Source organism: Varroa destructor, unplaced genomic scaffold, assembly GCF_002443255.2.
Source record: "Varroa destructor unplaced genomic scaffold, Vdes_3.0 BEIS01000007.1, whole genome shotgun sequence".
Lineage (NCBI taxonomy): Eukaryota > Metazoa > Arthropoda > Arachnida > Mesostigmata > Varroidae > Varroa > Varroa destructor.
In genome coordinates this window covers 20,293,654-20,309,224 of record NW_019211460.1, presented here as the reverse complement: position 1 = coordinate 20,309,224, position 15,571 = coordinate 20,293,654, and the positions used below count along the sequence as shown (strand labels likewise).

The 15,571-nt window shown below is 39.5% G+C and overlaps 2 long non-coding RNA genes across 27 annotated transcripts in view; one reads left to right on the top strand and one right to left on the bottom strand.

Annotated features, from left to right (window-relative positions):
* Positions 1 to 412: 412 nt before the first annotated feature.
* LOC111254702 (uncharacterized) overlaps positions 413 to 15,571 on the bottom strand; it is a 173,003-nt gene continuing 157,844 nt past the window's right edge. For 16 of the 20 annotated variants that reach the window (XR_015318022.1, XR_015318017.1, XR_015318008.1 and 13 more), the window contains one exon: positions 413 to 7,182. This is a non-coding gene — a long non-coding RNA (uncharacterized LOC111254702). The remainder of the gene's footprint in view (positions 7,183 to 15,571) is intronic. The other 4 variants (XR_015318000.1, XR_015317996.1, XR_015317998.1 and 1 more) reach the window with 4 other exon arrangements.
* LOC111254701 (uncharacterized) lies at positions 3,809 to 9,741 on the top strand. 7 transcript variants are annotated; one of them, XR_002675140.2, is made up of 7 exons: positions 3,811 to 3,947; positions 5,282 to 5,517; positions 6,746 to 6,871; positions 7,016 to 7,198; positions 7,352 to 7,572; positions 8,132 to 8,246; positions 8,585 to 9,741. It is a non-coding gene; the product is annotated as an uncharacterized LOC111254701 (long non-coding RNA). The 7 variants fall into 7 exon arrangements; XR_002675139.2 differs by lacking the exon at positions 7,016 to 7,198 and having other exon boundaries at positions 3,809 to 3,947; positions 5,295 to 5,517; XR_015318042.1 differs by lacking the exon at positions 5,282 to 5,517.

Genomic DNA, 15,571 nt, shown 5'->3' with positions numbered 1-15,571 from the left:
AATGATTCTGAAAACTTTCATACAATGAAAAATAAGCTTGTACCTCGGGCTGTACGAACTTCAAGTAAAACGTTAGGAGAGACACTGATTTCATGTTTGGGCTCGCTTCGATATTCAATGACTGTGTATAAGAAATATACATAGTAATTTAAAATTAGAACCCATAAAGTTGACAGGAAACACAATTCAATCTTCTTCAGTGGCTCGTAGATACTCATACGCAGCAGCTTCATGATCTGGCGATGCGAGAGCGTGGTCTCTCCACTGCGTAATTACACCGGCTTTAACGCTTGGATTTGTTTTTACTCACGAAAAAAAATAAAACTGTGCACTTTTTAGCTTCAACTATTTTCGCCATTTAGTAATAATAAAAATAATTTTCCCTATAATTGACAAAAAAACAGACCAGAGATAATGCTTCTTTTAAATTACTGCGCATTTCGAGATTTATCCTAAAACACGTTCAGAATATCCGATCACGACCAAAGCCTAAATAAAGTATCTGACATTTCCCAAATTGTGGTTATAGATTTTCAGTTCAGATCTACCCTCGAAATTTATTCTTTCCCTCGTACATAAAGCTCCTTGAAAACTACCACAATAGTTCAGAAGCGACCGCCAAAATGCAGATTTTTATCGTAAATACAGTATTTATTTTGCGAATTTCTTACCGTGCTTTACAATTTATGTTCTAAATTAATGAGTCTGAAATAAAAGAGTAGTCGAAAGTTTTTTAAGAGCCGCCACTCAAATTGACCGAAAATCAAAAAGTTGATGTAAATATCTTAAAAAGCTTTTTTTGAAACGATCAACAACTTTCCTTATACATCCAGGAGATAATTTTGCTTTTAACTTGGTCAGTTTCCTTTTGGGATCTGCTCAATTTACGTTATCCATAATGGTCACTCTGATACGAATCTCTCTCTCTCTCTCTCTCTCTCTCTCTAGGCTTTGTTTTTCTGCAATTTTCAGGGCAATACGCGGCCTATCCAAATCACGCAGGCTGTACTCATCATTAGTCTTCCTTGAAAATCATCGCTACTCTATGTTGTCTAGATATGTCCTCTTATTTAATGAGCCACTTACATCTGTGCTAATGACAATAGATGAAATGCGCGCTGTACAGATAAGTAAAATAACAATATATGAGCAATGTTATTCAGTGATACATATGGCGACTGATTCCGCAAATCGTATTACTTGGTGTCCGTTATTCTCGTAGATACTTTCCATTGATATGGCTTTGTTGAAGATAGATGTCTGTATTTATCATTGATAGCAGAAATACCTAGCAATGATTTGCCAGAAATAGAAAATCAATGTTGTCAGTCATACAACAATAAACGAAGACGTACATAGATCTATTTCGTTGATATACAAGTGAGGTCGTTCTATATGATCGAACGTTACATTGTAGCATCTCTGCCTGGCTGAAGATACTCTTGGTGCTAATTTTTGATCAATGAGCATTATATTCTTATACCTCAGGTTGCGTCTAGTTAGCCCGAATGGATTATGTGTAGATACAATGTTACCGAGCGCCTACTGATAGGCGGAGACAAATATTACCTATACTGGAAGGTCTACAGATGTGAGCGCATCTTTTCAACGAACAGATTTCTGTTTTCAAGTAATTCAATTGCAACTGAGTGGGCCGTCTATGTATTTGATTGGGCTCGAGCCAAAGGTAGTTGCAGGCAAAAAATGACCAAACCAGAAATTAAATACATTAACTCCTATCAAGGCCGCCCGTGTACCGGGCACGACTTGTGCTGGCGAGCGGATTGTTATATTGCTAGTGATTCTGAGCACGTCGTTTTTTAAACAGGGCCCATCCTGCAGTAGCCGGATCACGCTAGTGCTCCATAGCTCAGAGTAGGTAATCAGGCGCGCAAATAGATGACAAGCAAATGAAACTTCGAAGTATTTTGGTAGATATATACGATCCATAACGTGTCTCTGCAAGCCATTGAAGGTACATACGGTTAATGTTTTTGGTAGGCGTATAGATTTTATGCTTCAGATACACACATATATCCAGCAGGAGTCAGTAAAGCGTACATCTTCTGATTATTCGCCTATTCGTTGTACTGTTATATTTATAGATTCATAGAGTTCATAATTATGTTCCTATTATTATTGGGTTTTGTTTATTCTTCATCTTGTGTGCTTGAAAAACATTTTTTCGTGGCTAGATTTGTTCCTACTATGCCTCTTGAATGATCGCTTAGTTTGCGCTACTCCCGGTCGTCTTGCTATGCTTATGCCAATATCAAGTTTTTTTTTTTTACTACGATTGTATAAATATGTAATGCCAAGTGTGTCTCATATGCATTGACGCGCTCTAGCCAAGTTTATGTGTTACCGAGACATTCATTATTATTATTATTATTATAGCTGATTGTTATCTCATATATTGAGCCAGGTAGTTATCCCATTTTTTTGGCAAATGGCTAGGTAGTAAGTTGTTTGTTTAATATAAACAATCACAAATATATGATAAAAGCTCTAATATACAACCTTTGACTTATTTATTTTAAGGTACCACGAAGACTTAGATCGCGCCGTATTTAAGGACAGATTCTTTAGGACAGAATATAGTTTTATTCATTTACTGTTACTCCCGCGGTTCCTACGCACCCCTGAAACATCAAGGAGTGCCGTTTCTGAATCCAAAGCGCTAACCAGGTCTCTTTACTATATCATTTAACATTGAAATTTAAATGCAAAAGCACTATTGTGACCTGACGCAATGCGTAGCATCGGTGCGAGAAACAAGACATTCACTAGAGCATGACTGAAATTAAATAGAAGCTACGAGAAATCTGTGATGATATACTGTTTTCAGTTGTTAATGAGGTAAGATCATTCTCGCAGCTTTGTTCATGGCTTTCCTAGTTAATCTTTGAAGTCCAAACTCGAGGTGAAAATTCTACTGTCTAAACAAGAAGATGATGTTTTATAAAGAGCTTTCTAATCATATATAGCATTTGATTATCGGCAAACGAATAGTTAACAAAAGAGGGCAATACAAAAAACTGCGACAGAATTTTTGAGCAAATTTTTCCTATCAAAGGTCGGTGCGCTGCGTTTCTGAATACGTCAGCTCTATTCATTGGATCATTAAATCTGACGCGACATAAAACTTTGGTATGTACTAACACACTGATTACCTAATGGGCGCCTTTAACATTAAATCTGTTCCTATTTTATACCCAAAAACAAAAAATCTATTTTTATTATCATGAAGGAAACCAGGGGTGGCCGCTTCTGCCGACGGCCCATATTACACAAGCTGTCTGAATAAAGACAGTTTTTTAAGCTTTATGTATAACGTTCCGACCATCCTCTATCGTTGGCTTTTACTCATGATAGTCAGGGCACTCGTCTGCTTGTCCTACTTGTGCGGCCACTGAAAACGATCACATTTCCATCGTGATGGAGTCTCTGTTGCAAAACTTCGCCACTAAAAGACAGCTTCAAGAGAAGATCTAGGAAGCCCAGTGCTGTAGCATAAGTCGACGAAGCAAAAAATGTCGCCACTGAACATTCTGTGACAGGTCTGTGACAATGTCTTTCGACTGGATGTCTTCGAGATGTAATCTGAGCAAGCAAGCAAGCAAGCAAGCAAGCAGCATCCCGCTCCGATTTCTTCGGCTAAACGGGACTCGTCCAAGTAGAGAATAACGAAGCAAATTCGAATGTCACTCGGCTGAAGTGAGACGGCGTAAGCCGCCCCCTGGTGGCTTTCTAGCTAGGTTCTGCCAGACCCTACGGTTCCTTCTTGGCTTTCGGAGAGACATCGACGTACTTGCGCACAGCTATAATAGGAATAAAGACACAATTAGTCATTGTTGTTTAAATGTGGCTAGGTAAAAGTGTTGAACACGCGTGTCTGTGTGTACGCGGTCAAAGTTAGCCGACGGCCTACAGAGAGAAGATAACAGGTAATGCGAAAATTTGAAATCGTTGTACTCGCCAATTCGGCATAAAATGAAAGCACCAAATAGGTTACTAGCTAGGCCTTCAAGAGGAGCATAGTCTCCATATTGTGAGAATAGTATTACCACAAATGTCTATATGATTTCTAATATTAACCACAGTTCAGCAATGCTTAGAAGTATCTCTCCACAGAACTTCAAGTGAACTCATAGGTCGATTCGTCCTATCAAATCGGCGGGTAACGATTTTGCGTAAAATACTAAATATAATCATATAAAATACATGTTTACTCTAACAGTTGTGTGTAATAGTTAAGTGTACTCGCAGAATATAAATATACCCTCTGTACGACACCAAGTGTTCGAATACGTCGAACTACGCCTTCGCCACCGACATCGGAATTCACTGCTACGGCAACTACGATTACTAGGGATCCTTATTTTTCCTAATTGGCACAAAAGTATGGCCAACTATGTATGCACGAGAAGCTATTTCCGTGACTGTTGGGGATGATTGGTGAATTAGTCCCTTCCGCTTGCCCTCGGATCTTCTCGACGTGACTTGGATGGCAAAGGCCGCAGCTCCCTTTGCTTGTCAAACACGAGCATCAAAGGGGTGACGATGACAATAATACAACAGGCTGTGGACGCAAGCGTGCGAGGCATGCGAACCAACAAGATGACTTGATACGCTCTGCCAATCTTCTGCCAGCGTTTCGTACGATGTTCTAGTGCGAACCAGAGCAGGTTTGTTATCTTCTTTTTGTAGTCATCTCTTGATACAAAACTTGCACCGATCAAGGGAAGGACAACGTCCAGAATTGCGGCCAGGTGCCTTCTTACAAATAGCGTGTCACTGTGGACATGAAGGAACGCATCGATAGACACACACAAACCTATAGAAGAATAAAGAATTTCTTCGAGAGAATTAGTTATGACAGAGTTCGCCGTTAGTGGGATCACCGGCCCACAGAGAGAAAAAAAAACCGAGCGTGTTTTGCTCACCTTCGCCTGATAGTGTTGGTCGTCGGAAATACTGGAATAGATGTGTTTCTTCTTCATCAACATATGAACAAGCATCGAATGCATATGTAATGATGGTGCTGCACCAGATGATTTGTTTGTTTAAGTAGGTTTGTATTGTTTTTGGGTAATTGGATTCGTTTGTCTCCGTCATGTACTGTAATTGTGTGTAACAAGGCTATACGTCTAAACACCGCTACGTCGTGCAATTTTTCACTATTTTTCACGCGAATTGAAGTAGCTTCAGCAAAACAGGTACCTTTATTACATCGACACTAAAGTAACAAATAGGGTCTATTGTGCATGCACATTTTGAGTTTGTAATTCCAGGCAGTTTCTACGGCTAACCTCAATCGCAAAATTATCATATTCGCAGGGAGACTATTTTAAATAGTCATTCTAGAAAACCATGACACAGATGTACCAATTCTCTTTTACATTGCCTGGCACGTTAGCTGTCGTCTGAGTGGAAAAAAAAAAAGAAAGAGCTGAGACGAAAAGCGGGCGATATGCTCTTCCGTCTCAATGATGTTTCATCATCGAGGCGTACAAGGTTTGTCGATTTGGACCTCTCATGTGTGTTGCATGTAGCATTAGCACTAAAACAACACCTGCTCCAGGCCACTACACTGTTATTCGAACAGCTGGCAACCCCTACGACAGTCGGTAAACCCCCTCTAGCAATTGCCATTACGGTTGTGAGTTGGATATATAGTGAACATGGAATTGCATGTGATGCTTATGATGGCTGCATAGATACATTTTTCATCCACGTTTATGTGTATTTAACCAGCACAGGGCCAAATGGGGCATTGAGTGACTGTTCTTAGTGCACAGATTGAAATGAATACGGTGATAGCGATAACATAATATTCAAGTTTTATGTTGATTCTACTGCCATCGAGCATTGCTTCAAACGACAGAAATTGAAGCAGATATGCTCGACTTTAGGCGTGAACCACTGCGTGTCTCTAAGTTCGGTACACAAACACGTTACCACTGTACCATGTCATGCATAAGAGAAATATGAATGCAGTTTCGTAATGGCTATACACGAAAAGTGGAGAAACAATAATAGCAAGAAAGCCCTTTCGTCGATAAAGTATATAGGGGAAAAGAAAAAACATTTAAGCAAATATTTGTGAATCTGAAAAAATATGGAATATTTCAATGACACTTAATAGCTTTTAACCGTATAGTCAAGAACCCACAAAGACCCCTCGTACACGTGGAGGTCGACTTCAGTCAGATGCATCATAACGACACACTTACGGATGTACACTCAACGGATGGGGGGGAGGGAGGTAAGTGGGGAGCAATACAGATTACAATTACGTCTACAATCTACAAGAAGGTATGAAAGTAAGTTTTTCTGTACATACAGTCCATATTCTGCATGGACTTTTTGCTTTGAACAGAAGACGTTTGGGTTATTCAAAAAAATGTTGTATGGATCTACTTGCTAATCTTATTACGAGGACAGAGCTCAAAAATGCGTGCGTGATTACATGTCGGAACTTCAACTGATTTTATGTAAATGTAGCTAGGTCACGTACGACAGTGAGCGCCTAGAGCCGCTCTTAAAAAACTTTCAGAATGTTGGTCGATACTCGCGAACAGGGTTCTGTCCTCACTTCCACTCATAGAACCAAGCAACAGAGCTTGAATCGGCTGCTTGTTGAATAGAACAGTTTCAGTTATTATTAACAATCTCATATGCCTTGAAAAATAATCAAACTGGGCATTATTAATACAAAACTATTGTTTTATATTATTTTCAGAGGCGATATTTGAGGCCAACCGTGTGCCAATGTATATCGCTGAGTACATACAATAGAATTTTCTGTTGTTTTGCCAATTTCTCTTGTTCTCGTACCAAATCAAAAACCAAAAGATGATTGCAAGCGGTAAGTACGATTTTTTTTAATATATTATTAGTATATTAAATGGCTAAAAACATTAGTGGTTCATGCATGTTTCATCCTTACATAGTACCTTCATTCAATAGTCGTATCGTATCAATATTGCCGACATCCAGTACTTCTTTATAGCTGCTGACGACCAATTAATCCCCTCGTTATATCGGAAATCCACGAAGTGAACTGTGTAGCAGAAACCGGTCAATCGGCCCGCTTGATGCAAAAGTGCCCAGGCTACTGCTACTCGTAGCGTTTTTGAGTTTTTTGAACCAGACGAATAGTAGAATGAAGAAGAGGAACTGAAAAACAGCAACAGTTAGTATGTTGTGGTTTTTTTTAACACTTGTTGGTAATATAGCCGCAAGGAAACTCCAGTCGATAGGGTAATATAAAGACAGAAGAGAGAGAGAGAGAGAAAGGCGAGTACAGACAGCGATAAGATCACTAACTTTTCCCCTCTTCCCCTAGGCGAACTCTGTCCTTCTTCCCAGGAAAGCTTTGATCCGAAAGTCTTCGAAATCAACCTGCCCCTAAAAGTTGCCAAAACTACTTTGCATTTTTAACAGCGGCCGTGAGTGAATCAACAGTGTGTTTGAACTCATAGGCACATCATCCGCGCGTGCGTACCCAGACAAGTTCACACAAACCGCGTATTTTTAAGACACAAAAAAGGGAGGGAATCTGAACAGGTGCGCATATTAGTCAGAGCGAATTAATTCGATCAGAATTGCTGCTAGCTGATGCACGGAAATAGCGTAAACAGGAAGGAGAAGAAAAGTAAAAGGTCACCGATAGAAACCTGGCAAATATCGTATAGCTGCCATTAAAATCAGTGTTTGAGTTTTAAGAATCTCTGCCTAAATATGACTTTTGTATTTTGTTAGGCGAGCCATCGAGAATTAGACGATTGCGTAAGCCAAGTTAAATTCACAGCTTTTCTACTTAGCAAGCTTTAACTGGGTATGCAACTTGATAAATCAAGAGAACTATTATACTTCGTCGAAGCGTCAACATTGGTTTATATACGTCTCTATCACATTAAGAAAACTACCACTTTAGGATACTGTTATATAGTACTCGAGTACGTACAAAAATATTGTTTTGCTCTATCGCGGTTTTAGAAAAAAAATCTGGTAGCTTTCCCCTTGCGCTAAGATGCAAAAGGTGACTTGAATAGACAATCGTTGATCCATTAAAGAAACGAGTTGTAAAAATGACTAAGTAAATGAAGTTAAAAAATTTTTACAGAAAACCCGGCTAACTTACATCTTCTCCGTACCGACTTTTTATGAAGTAGCACCTCAGCGGTTCGCTCGACTTTAAAATCTCTCCGAAGTTATAACCCATTCCCTTCTAACATCAGGTAATTAAGATCTCCAAAAGTCAATATAATTGGAACGGATTTCAGCTGTTACAAAAATACAGACCCCAGCAGTAGCACCATCTTATCTATAGCACAATACGGTATAATAAGTTACGATCCTTAGTTTTGTCACTAACTGACGTTATAATCGGACTGTGGATCTAACTACTCAATTTTTCAACCGACTTAGGCTCGATGAACATATACGATAACAAATTTCCATTTTGTCTTCATCTTCTTTTCACCTTTTTCTTTATTTTCTTTGACTTCACCCTAAAAAGTTTGCTATCGCTTCTTTTTTCTTTTCGACGTTTTATTTTAAACGGAGCAACCAATAGACGCATCAAACCCCTTTGATCGCAGTGCCCTGACAATTTTTCGTAGGCCAACCTTCTTCTTCCGACGTTGTCTGCCGCCTTTGGAAAGTTCGCCCTGCACTTTGTTCTCTGCTGCGCTCTGCCAACCAACATCCTCTACCATTTTCCAGGCCACGTGCCTCAAGCCTGTCTCGTAAAGCCTCCTTCGTCGCCTTCCCAGTTCTCTTCTGGATGTGGATTTCCAAAAATACAACAGTACAATTTTTCCGACGAGCAGCGCCCGCCTACCGTTTTCTGCTCTTGAGACTCGCTCTCGATTTTCTCAACGTTTTCAGTGTTTAAACATCCCCTTCCGGACACCTTTCACATTCTTCCAGTTTCGTTGGGTAATTGAAAAGTTTGCACTGTGTCGTTCAACATGAGAGCGTGACGACAAACGCCGAAGACGCGAAGCAAAGGGAAAAGAGGTTAAGCTAGACCGAATGAATTTGCTCGACCGACAGCTAACAGGCCGACCAAGCTGGCCTGTACAAGTCGTGTTGGCTTCTCGGTGCCAACGACATGATGGCGTAAGTTCATCTGACGATACGCGAAGCCAACTAATGTCTAAATCGACACCCTAAAGAGTGGCAGGATAACTTGATGAATGTCCAATTTGCAAGTGTACAAGTGTCCATAGTAGAGTTTAGAGCTAATATTGCCCCCGAAAAGGAAAGTCTCACCGATGTTGCGTGGTCGATCGCCGTTTCTCGCAGAGGCATTCTTACATCGTCTCCCTTTTCTCGCCTCTTTGCTTGGTCAGTGCTTTTCCCGATGGCTTCGTTTTCTGTTTCTTTCCGTCGATGTCAGTGTCGTCAAGCCATTATCCCACCACGCAATAATGATACCGCACTAATTGTTTCACCGTTAACAATAGAAATTGTTACTGGGACGTAAAACAGAAGGATTTTTGTGGTACTTCAATGCAGACAAGGAGAAAGCAGAAGCTTCGCAAATTACGGATCATAAAAGCGATCTTAGTCAGACAAAACGTAGACTCGAACAAAACTTACTGACAGAGATTTGTAATCGGATGTACCATACATATTAAATACAATTGATGAATACGTGGTTGATAACTAATTTTTTTCTTAAATAAACAGCATTTTTGAATCGGCTTGTGGAGGGCCTGTGGCGAACATTTGTAGCAGATCCGCTTCTTAGGAGTCAATTAATTAAGAGTAACTAACTCATATATATATATATATATAGGTTAATGATTTCCTAAAAACCACTAACAGAAATACGAAAGAAATGTTATAGATAATTAATATCAACACCTGCTAAAAGCACACCATCTGGTTTCCAGAAAATAGAAACCAAGTTTCGCATATAGACTCCACATAACTGTATTCAGCTTGATTTCACATTGACCTCAGATATCTGACGCACTTGCCTTCCGGCCAAGACACCTAGAACGCTCACTCCAGCTTTCGTCTGCGTGAGTTTCACGACACCTAGGACAGAGAGCACTAGCTCAGTCTACTAAGGTCGTTTGGAAAAAGGTTCATGTTAACCAACTTCCTCTTCGCGGGTATCTTGGTGGGTCTAAGGGAATAGGTTAGAGAGAAACAGACGCCACAAGATATGGTGTCAACAAGACAGTGTCATAAACTCAATCACAATCTCACCAGCAGCATCAATGTGTCCAGTGTCTCGCTGAAGACTATTTTTCATTTGCTGATGGCAGAAAAAGAGCGGAGTATATCTAGTTTTACAGTAGGCCTTCTCCGCTGACAATGGTATTTCGCTTAAATTCGTATTGTGATTGTCTACTAGTATTACATAAATTATTGCACAATTTTTTAGAAATAATTATTACCTAGCCAAGAAAAGAGCTTTATAAATTTTCTGCGTCTAATAAAAAATGCACTTATCAAGTCAATTTTAACACCATATAACCATGAAAAACGTAATGAAAATAAAATCCTATTGATTTTATGATGAGTACCGTAATGTGTCAACTATTTGACATAGCAACTTTTATCTACAGGATAGTGGCACCGTACATCACCGAAGCTGAATGCGCAATCGACTCGGTGGATGCTTCGAGTACCAAACTCCCGAGTAGCCCGTGGTCCTCTTTTTAACTCCCGCCGCAACGTAGTCGAGCCCATCTGATACTTTTGCCTGCCGCAAGACTACCCTCTTACACAGCTGTCCTGTGTTACATTATATATATATCTTACGAAACCCTTTTTGTTTCTGATATTGTTTAGCCGACAATCTATTGCCAGTTTCGACATTCATCGTTTGACAGCTAAGTAATATTACTTCAGACGTGCCTCCTTGGCCACCGACAATCGAACCTATATTCGGTCCCATTTGTTTACTTTCTTCACTTCAATGGTTTTCTTGCATTACATCAGATTACTCGCAAGGATTTGCATCAATCCATTATTCTGCCAAAGAATCAAATTTTTCTTTGTGGTCCCGCTTCTCGAAGGTAATCCACTGCAATCCATTGTCCAGGTCCATTCTCCAATTCCAATGCGAACGGTTGTTCTGATATACCCAAGACTGATCCCGCATTTCTTTGGCCCTTTTCGGTTTTTCTTTCTCTTCTGGTAGTTCTTCACATTGTTGTCGCCTCACGTCGATGTTGGTCCCGGTACCGCCACAGCCTGCCAATAGACTTTGAATATCTCGAACCCACTACACATCCGCAGCGCCCGGATTTGTAGTTGCCTGGGCTCCATAACCTACTTTCCCGTTGGTATCCTGTTTTGTTCGGACAGATGATTGTGGCTTTGGTCCAACGTGATGCCTAAATATTTGTATGATTTCCTTACGCTATTATACGTTCTCGGATTTGGAGGCCTCTTTTCGATGTTAGCCCTTCTTTTAAGAACACTATTCTGTTCGTCAGCTTAACTAAAGGAAAAACATTAAAATGGAAGAGGACAAATCACGACCCTCTGCGCTACACTACCTAGGAATTTAAATAACTACTATTAGTTAAAAATATTATAAATAAATCCAATAAATAATTAACGATTCGCAATAAGCTTCCTAATGCGAGTAATCTCGTTTTTTCTTGTTAACATGTATATATGCTTTGATAGTGTATACGTATTTTACGACTCACCGCGCTCAAGCACCCAGCGCTAGGTGTATACGTTCTAAACGTCGTTCGCATACGGCTTCGAGTGCATAATGGCTAACCTCGTTTATATCGGAAACGGGCTATTCACTAAACAGGCCATTAACTTATGACAGTACCGTAAACAACAATATCTTATAATGATTCTAAATTGAAATTAATTAAAACAAATTAGCCATTTGAGGATCAATGTTCCAACTTCACAGAGTCGATAGGTTACACGAACGCTTATGAAGGGCGATAAGACCCATAATAAATGCTTCACTCTTCTGTCAATACTTCTCAAGTCAATTTGTCACTGTCACTGTTAACTAACGCTGGACTCATCAAAAGGGTAAAAAAGCTTTCCGGTTTATATATATATATATATATATATACATATATATATATGAATGTATTTCAGAGAAAATCATAGCACAGGTTTAATTTTTAATCAGCAGTCATAATCAGTTGAGCTGCGTTACGCAACTTGCGTGAACTATCGATATAAACAGAACAGGTACTAACCGTATGCGAACAAAGAGAACACTGACCGTTTGCTACAAGTATATGAGTGGCATTTGTTTTGTAGCTGAAATTCGTCATTATTAAATTGTCCACTCAGTATTTTTGTTTTTTTTTTTCGGCTAAGACGTCAATCTGAACGATAGAACGGCAAAGCGTCAGGCAATGACGGATGAGTTACTTGTTGTGAGAACGACTTGTACCCAAATGTGTCGTGCGTCCTGTGTAGAAGCTGTTATCAGACATGCTTAGTCCAATTCCCTTCTTCTGCATACGGGACAGTTCGATCACTACAAAAACGATATCATTTATTCTTATTATTCTATTGGCTAGAGTAGCTAGGAACCTTAACTATAATTGCTGCACGTAAAATTAAAATTTTAACAGGAGGCCTTCATGAACGGACCTTATTTTGGAACTCCTCATCGTTTGTAATGACTCTTAATGATGATCAATATCTGACACCATCTTACTATAGGGATTCTAATGTTTTTGCATATTACATAACATTTTTAAGCCTACGTTTATACTATGAAATGCGGTATCTGCGACTAGCAGAGCTAGCGATAATTGTTCGGATTAAGCATGTCACCAAAATTTATTACATCATTTTATAGACAGTGAAATAGGTTTTCCTCTAAACTGATTCAGAATATAGAGCTCCGCGGATCGATTCAGATATAATTCGTATAAACAGCATTGTCTTTTCCAACGACTACTGCTTGCCTCACGGTTCTGTTTTAGCGCGATCAATTCAACTATAGTCTTTTAGTAATGCGGTATAACTTTCTATCGCATGAATCACTGATTGTCCTCATTTTCTGGTACAAATCATCCGTGAGAGCACTTAATAGTTCAAGAAGCTCCAACTTGATCCTAGCTTGATCTACGTGTGACTCCAACAGAAGCTCTTGCGTACAATTGACGCTATCCTGAAGCTCTAAGATGCCAGCATCGATGGCAACAGCTGCCTCGGCCGGTACGAGAAGTCTGAATTCGTCATCATAAAGAAGAATAAACTTTTTCAACGAACGAATGATGTTTATGTTTCCCACAGTAAATGTTCAGGTAGCTGCACCGCTCGATTTAACCGCATTACACCTCGTGGGTCGGCTGAAGAGAAGCGCGAGGAATCCAAACAGAAATCTGTCCATTAATTTATGGCAGTAAAAGGTAAAACTTCGAGGTGATTCATAGGCAGATGCATCTAGGGGTCTCTCGCGCTTATGAGGCAAGGGGGAGCGTGAGGGCAGAAGAAAAACCAAAGAAACGGAGTTATCGTCATTACTGCTACGAGACTCGATCTTATCTTTTGTTTCTCATAATAACGACTGGTGGACATTGCCAATTAAGCCTTCCTCAGAAGAATCGACGCTTTCGTACTGGTTCAACGAAAGTGAGCCAGTGGAAGGTTTATGCAAAAAGAATCTCTTCCACAGGTGAAAACTAATCGAGCGTTATGGTATTTGTCGCGAGAACGGTACTGGCCGCATAGAAGATATGGATTTTTAGTGTAACTCTTAAGTATTTTCGCTGATATAGTAGGGTATTTAGGTCACAATTTTAGCGAACTGACGACTTTTCGTATACAGGAAAAAAAAATGCATTGACGTTCATTCACCGACGGATTTTGCTCTTGCCGATGTTGTAACTTTTTCGACAGGGGTTTCAACAGGTACTGTTGTTACAATTTGCAGCATTTAAATAGGAAAGTTAACTGAAATAATGTCAGATCTAAAATACACACTTGTTGCGAAATAACAGCCGAACACTATAACCTGTTTTAACGATATGTTTCCTCATATTAAGTTCAAGGTAACCTTAAATCTCCGTCATATACATTATCTAAAAGAATGGTCCGTCCAAACGATCAAAATGCGTTTCTAGGCCGGTAATTTATTGAAGCTTTGTCTCAATCACGATGTTGAAGCTCTGAAGAAGTTGTCAAAGAAGCATGGGAAGAATTGTCATTAACTACATTTATGAGATATCATCAACACTTCTTATGATATACATAATTTAAAATCTGGTATCGCTAGGGCATTGTTTATCTGCGATGTTCTACAGTTCCCATTCTAATTACTTAGTAGAATAGTTCGTAAGGCAAATGCAGGAGTACGAACCCTTGTATTTATGAGTCCATAAATATAGTATTTGTGTTACTTGTAGCTTATATAACAACTAAGAGAAATTAAAAAAAAAACAGCTGGGAATCCATACGCTCTCGCATCTAAACGTTGTTTGGCTCAACTTTTCTTTTTAGCTCTTACGTCATAACATAATTATGTAGACACCTCGAGAGCCGAACATTACGCGAAAACCATATATACAGGCTGTGTATTTCGTATATATTAATTATATTGTTGTAGTTTGTACGTTGAAATTTTTTCTCATTTCATTTGAATATTAGTTCAAGTCTGTTTCTTTTTCTTGCATTTCTTTTTAATGAAAGGTATTCGATGGAACTACTGAAGTGTGAACTATCGCTATTTGTATGTGTATATTCCAACCCAATAGCGATTTATCAGTCGTTCTGACCTTGATTCTAACCAATTTATTTTACCTTATTCTGAATCGCTATTTTCTTTTACTCGTAGAACGAATTCGGATAGTCTCTTTTGTTAACAGGTCACAGTCAGAGTTTAGAAGCATTTCCTATTGTGCTCAAGCATAAATAGAAACCCGGATACGCATTTCGGCCAGACATGCAAGCGTGGTCGGACCTGCTTGACAAGTTTCTTTGCTCTTTTGGGCGCTGAAACAAGCTACCGTGTACTTTTTGAAGCGAACATATTTAATGAAGTCACTGATTATCTCTAGAGCCTGAATGCAGCGGTCTTCGATGCGGCAACAAACACTTCCTTGATCGATGTCCACGAAAGTTTGATACAAACGTTCCAGTTAACCTTTGCCACGAAATTTTTTCAAGTTCTGCATTTTCTTTCTGTCGGAACGACATCTTCGCGAGCTTTTATGCCATCTTCTTCGAAGTCAAATTGTATTTGAACGGCTGTTGCGCCACTTCTCCATGGAAGAGCATAGCGGCTTCCTTGTGACCTCAAAACTATGTTATGTTATGCCTAGTGTAGCAATACCATTAAGTGACCTCTGCTTCAGATCAGAAAACTTTAACCTGGATAATTGTAGGCCAATTTCAAAATTATTTTACATACTAAAAGTCGTTCACATCAAGGGAGTATTATCCGACTGGGGCTGCTAGGAATTTTTAAGTTCTTATTCCTGCGGATCGGATTTTCAAAGTAAATTGCAGTCCATCAAGACCTGCTTTGTCTACCGTGGATATTTCCTATTAGCTACTTCAGCAGAAAGGTTTTTTTAACCGATCCTCAACGGCCCTGCTA